Below are 6,496 nucleotides of genomic sequence, written 5' to 3'. Positions count from 1 at the left end.
GGGGCAGAGTTGTCAGGAGAGTGTTATATTTTTAAGCTGGGCTACTCTACAGTATGTTTGCCTTCTGATGGAAATAATAAAGGGGGAGGAGCAGGGGGAGGGAAGGAAGGAAGGAAGGAAGGAAGGAAGGAAGGAAGGAAGGAAGGAAGGAAGGAAGGAAGGGAAAGAGGGAGGAAGGAAGGAAAGGAGGGATGGAGGGAGGGAAGAAGGGAGAAAGAAAGAGAAAGAAAAACAAGTAGTGAAGGACAGGGAGAAGAAGGAGAACAAGAGAAGGGAGGGGAAGGATTGAAGGATTGAGGAAGGAGGGGGAGGGGAATGCAAAGGCAGAAGGAGGAGTAAAAATTAATAACACACTGAAAAAGAAAGAGAAGTAATTATCTAAATCAGAAATGGAAGTGAGGACATTACTATGAATCATCAGAAATAAAAAGGATTATAATCCTTTACTATGAACAATTGTAAACCAACAAATTAGATAACCTAGATAAAATGGACAAATTCCTAGAAACACATAAATTACCTACCTAAACTGATTCAAGAAGAAATAGAAAATCTCAACAGACCTATAACAAGTAAAGAGATTGTATCAGTAATCAAAAAACCCCCCAACAAATAAAAGTCTAGGACCATACAGCTTTACTGGTGAATTCTACCAAACATTTAAAGAAGAAGTAACACCAATCCTTCTCAAATTCTTCTGAACAGTAGAAGAGGAGGGAACACATCCAAACTGGTACTATGAAGACAGCATTACCTTGGTCCTATCTGGTGCGAAACACAAAGACATCAGAAAAAGAGAAAATTACAGATCAATATCCCTGATGAGTATAGATACAAAGATCCTCAACAGAATACTAGGAAACTGAATCCAACAGCATATTAAGAGGATTATACACCATGACCAAGTGAAATTTATTCCATGAATGCAATGGTGGCTCCACAAAAGATAATTAATCAATGTAATATATCACATTAATAGAATGAAGGGGAAAAAAACACATGATCATCTCAATTGACACAGAAGTGGCGTTTGACAAAATCCAACACCCTTTCATGATAAGAAGCGAATAGAAGCAAATTAGGAATAGACTAGAATTTCCTCAACATGATAAAGTGCATTTATGGAAGACCCACAGCTAAAAAAAATACTTGGTCATGAAGGACTGGAAGCTTTCCCCCTCTAGGGTCATGAACAAAATAAGGATGCCTACTTTCACCACTGCTATTCAATGTTGTAATGGAAGTTGTAGCCAGAGCACAAAAAAATAAATAAAAGTCATTCAAATTGGAAAGAAAGAAGTAAAATTATGTCTATTTACATATAACATGATCCTATATAGAGAAGATCCCAAAGAATCCACAAGAAAGCTACTAGAGCTAATAAATGAAATCAGCAAAGCTTCAGGGTACAAGATCAATGCACAAAAAAATCAGATGTGTTTATATACACCAGCAATAAAGAATCTGAAAAGGCATTAAGAAAGCAATTGCATTTACAATTACATCTAAAGGAATAAAAGGCCCGGGAATAAATTAACCAAGGTGCTAAGAGTTATACACTGAAAACCAGGAAATATTGCTGAACAAAATTAAAGACGATCTAAATAAATGAAAATACATCCTGTGTTCATGGTACAAAATTTAATATTGTTAAAATGTCAATACTACGTAAAGTAATCTACAGATTCAGTGCAATCCCTGTCAAAATTCCAACAGAAATGAAAAACTCAATCCTTTAATTCATATGGAAAGAACCCCAAATAGCCAAAACAATCTTGAAAAAGAAAAACGTTGCAGTACTCACACTTCCCAATTTCAAAACTTGTTACAAAGCTATGGTAATCACAACAGTGTGGTTCTGGCATGAGGTTAGATATATAGACTAATGGAATAGAACTGAGAATGCAGAAATAAACCCATACATCAATGGTCAATTGATTTTTGACAAGAGTGCCAAATTTATTCAATGACAAAGAATAGTCTCTTCACAGATGGTGCTAGGACATTGGACTTCCCCATGCAAAAGAATAAAGTTGAACTCCCTACTACAAAGCATATACAAAAATTAATTCAAAATTGATCAGTGACATAAAAATCATAAAACTCTTAGAAGAAAACATAGGAGTAAATCTTCATGACCTAAGATTTGGCAATGGATTCTTAGATATGACACGAAAAGCAGAAGCAACAACAAAAAAAATAGATAAATTGAATTTTATCAAAATTAAAAACTTTCTGCATCAAAAGCATTATCAACAAAGTGAAAAAACAACCTAAAGAATGGAAGAAAGTATTTAAAATCATATATCTGATAAGAGTTTAATATCTCAAATATATAAAGAACTCATATAACTCAACAAAAAGGTAATTCAGTTTAAAAAATGAACATCGGACTTGAATAGACATTTCTCCAAAGAAGACGTACAAATAAGAAATAAATACATGAAAAGATTCTAAACATCATTGGTCATTAGGGAAATGCAAACAAAACCACTTTATACCTACTAAAATGGCTGTAATCAATAAAACAAAAAAAAATACGTTAGCAAGGATGTACAAAAATTGGAACCCTCATGCATTTCTGATGGAAATGTAAAATGGTACAGCCACTATGGAAAACAGTTTGGTGGTTCCTCAGAAAGCAATACATAGAATTACCATATGACCCAGCAATTCCACTCCTAGGCATTTACCCAACAGGATTGAAAATGGGAACTCAAAAAGATATTTGCAGACAAATATTCATTGTAGCATTATTCACAATAGCCAAAAGGTAGAAACAACCCAAATGTTCATCAACAAATGAGAAGATACACAAAATGTGGCATATGTATATAATAAAATATTATTCGACCACAAAAAGGAAGTTCTGATACATGCTACAACATGGATGAATGTTGAAAACATTATGCTATAAGCGAGGCACAAAAGGCCAGATATTGTGCAATTCCTTTTATATGAAACATTTAGAATAGATGTCAAATTCATAGAAACAGAAAATAGCTTAGAGGTTACCAGACGTTGAGGGTGGAGAAGAATGAAGAGTTATTGCTTCGTAATTATAGAGTTTGTCTAGAGTGGTGAAAAAGTCATGGAACAGAGAGTGGTGATGGTTGCACAGCATTGTGAATGTAATTAATGCCACTGAGTTGAATGGTTAAAATGAAAAAAAAATTTTACCACAATTTACAAAATTAATGATGTAATATGCCAAAAACAATTGAATTATACAATTTAAATGGGTAAATTATATGGTATGTGAATTATATCTCAATAAAGCCATTTAAAAAATTAATGATGCAGAAGAGAGGGAAAATTGCTAGAGTCCTGTCCTTGAGTAGGCAAGAAAAGATGTGATTTACTACATGCAGGGGCTTGACTTAAATAGGAATGTGGCTAATTCACCCATAGTAATATGGATGTAAGTCAAAGAATATGGATACAAATGCAGGTGGTAGGTTTGGGGGTTGGGAGGAGGTTTATCAATCTCAGCTGCCTTAAAAGTATTGTCAAATTATACCTTTCTTACAGTGTTTATTTCTTTCTGCTTAGTGGATCCTTGGTTGTTCCTCCCCTTACCCAACATCACTCAATTGTAAGTTTCTTAAACGTGAATACAATGCTTTAACTCATTTTGAATTTCCATAGAACCTAGGATAATATGTTCTTAAAACAATCTGAATGAATGAGTGAGCAAATTATGGATACAATAGACAACTTGCTCCCAAGAGTTCTGTTGATTTTCATTTCCCATCTTCAGTTTAGTCCATATTCTCTACTTTTGTGTCATACATAAACCAAATATGTTTAGTGAGAAACCCTCTTAGCATGCATTCAAATGTAGTCATGTGATAATATTCTCCCATTTCTGTTGGAAAACAATTTCTGTTGGCCCCAGAGGGCAATCGAGCAGTGCCAGCCGGCGAGTTCACCAGCACCAGCATCCCACCCATGGCCCAGACCATGGCTACCTACTTGTGGGCCCTGGCAATGTGGACAAGCAGGAAACAGCAGCTGAGTCATTGAGCAACTTGCTTCTTAAGGAAGATAAAATCAAACCAGATGGTAATGGCCTTTACATTTCTGGTGTCTCATAGAATTTCAATTGCCTCAGTTGTTAGGTATGGGATGTAATTTTGAACGATAGCCCCTTTGTGTCTGATAAAGGTGCTGTTGTCAAGACCAATGCTAATGCAGAGAAGACAAATGAAGAAGAGAAAGAGTTCAGAGCTGTTCAGTCCTTACTCAACAAGCTGATCAGAAGCAACCTTACTGATAACACAAACCAGGTGGAAGACCTACAACAAGATCCAAACTCCCCCCTCTACTCAGTGAAGTCCTTTGAGGAGCTACATCTAAAACCACAGCTTCTCCAGGGAGTCTATACCATGGGCTTCATCTGTCCATCCAAAATACAAGAGAACACACTGCCTTTGATGCTTGCTGATCCCCCACAGAAATTAGTTGCCCAGTCTCAGTCTGGTACTGGTAAAACAGCTGCCTTTGTGTTAGCCATGCAAAAAGATACCCCCAGGATCTGTGCCTCTCTCAGACATGAGCTTGCCCTTCAAACAAGAAAAGTGATTGAGCAGATGGGCAAATTTTACCTTGTACTTAAGCTAGCCTACACTTTTCAAGGCAATAAATTGGAAAGAGGTCAGAAGATCAGTGAGTACATTGGCACCCCTGGGACCATTCTGGACTGGTGCTCCAAGCTCAAGTTCATTGACCCCAAGAAGATCAAGATTTGATGTGGATGAAACTGACATGATGATAGCTACTCACCACCACCAAGATCAGAGCATCTGCATCCAGAGGCTGCTACCCAGGAACTGCCAGATGCTGCTTTTCCCTGCCGCCTTTGAAGACTCTATGGAAATTTGCCCAGATAGTGGTCCCAGACCCAAATATTATCAAACTGAAGGATGAGGAGGAGACAGTGGACACCATGAAGCACTATTATGTCCTGTGAGATAACGGAAACAAGAAGTCCCAGGCCTTGTGTAACCTCTATGGGCCATCATCATTGCTTAAGCCACAGTCTTCTGCCATACCCCTAAAACACCTGGTTGGCTGGCAGCAGAGGTCTCAAAAGAAGACCACGAGGTGGCTCTGCTCAGTTGGTGTATTGTTGATGCTGAACAGGTGTCTGTCATCATCAACTTTGACATTTCCCTTTACAAGAATGGGAACCTAGACAACAAGACCTACCTGCAATGGATGGGGCACACAGGTCTCTTTAGCAAGAAAAGCTTGGCAGTGAACATGGTTGACAGCAGGCACAGCTTGAACATCCTGAACAAAATTCAGGAGCATTATAATAAGAAAATAAAAAGGTTGGACATAGATGATGTGGAGGAGATTGAGAAAATAGCCTACTTGAGAAGATCCACTACCACTGGTACCTGCTCTCGGCTCTCTCCCTGCACAGGACACTAGTGCTTTCATGGCACAGGCCTCAACAGTCACCACAAAGATGACTAGAGAGAAACTACCTACCTCATTTTAAATTCCATTTGGACTTAAAAATTGTGCAAATGATTGGGGGAAGGTAGAAAAAGTTGTTTACTCAACTTTTGAAGATTAGGCATGAATACACAGAAATTTACCATCTGGATTTCTGTCTTGTGTGTGTGTGTGTGTGTGTGTGTGTGTGTGTGTGTGTGTGAGTGGCCAGCGTTTTCCCCATCGTTACACTAATCTAGATGCTGTGTCTAATCACTTGCTCGGGATCCTTTGTGGCAGCCCCTGGTTGTTTCCTGGCTAAGAGTGTTCAGGCCAGCATCTGGTCCTTGTGACAGTGACAGAATAGAGGTGAAGAGGGAACACAGAGAGACCCCAGGTAGGATAGGTGTGTAAGCCAGCCATCGTGTTTGGAGAGTGGCATGAAGCAGCAGAGGAGACCTATGAGCTGCTGCTTTGGATTCAGTCTGGGACAGCTCATTTGAGTGCTGTCAGCCCCCTCTGTCCTGACACCCACAGCAAGAAGGGATTTGTTAAGCATGAACAAAATGCAAACCTGAGATCTTTGGTGCACAAAATTTGTGCTACAGAACCATGACCAGTTCCTCTTAGCAGGTGCAATCTGTGTAGAGTGTACATCTGATTACTGGTGGGTCCCTTCCTTGTGTAGTGCACATCTGATTACTGGTGGGTCCCTTCCTTGTGTTTGAGCAAGTCCTGTGGAGAAGTCATCATGAAGAATTAATGATGGCCCTTGCTTGCCACAAACCCTGATCTCACAGGCACTTGTAGCATCTTTTTTACATTCCTAACATCACCTTGACCCTTTAGTAACCCCAAGAAAGTAAAAGGTGATCTGAGGCTTGGACCCTTAGTGAAAATTCTGGTTTCAAGTTGATAATGGCCAGCCTCAAGGCAGCTCCAGAAGTGCTCAGCAGTAGTCACAAATCCTTGCTTTGTCTCCAAACCCCAGAAGGCAAGTGTTTTGTCACTTGAGACAAGAGCTGGGGAATGAGTTCAGAAATTTGGCATC

The 6,496-nt window shown here is 38.9% G+C and overlaps 1 pseudogene; it reads left to right on the top strand.

Annotated features, from left to right (window-relative positions):
- The first annotated feature begins 3,963 nt into the window (after positions 1-3,963).
- LOC137772168 (ATP-dependent RNA helicase DDX19B pseudogene) lies at positions 3,964-5,439 on the top strand (annotated as a pseudogene).
- The last annotated feature ends 1,057 nt before the right edge of the window (positions 5,440-6,496 follow it).

This window comes from Eschrichtius robustus, chromosome 11 (assembly GCF_028021215.1).
Source record: "Eschrichtius robustus isolate mEscRob2 chromosome 11, mEscRob2.pri, whole genome shotgun sequence".
NCBI classification, from domain to species: domain Eukaryota; kingdom Metazoa; phylum Chordata; class Mammalia; order Artiodactyla; family Eschrichtiidae; genus Eschrichtius; species Eschrichtius robustus.
The sequence above is the reverse complement of the archived record's forward strand: the minus strand, read 5'-3'. Positions and strand labels throughout refer to the sequence as shown.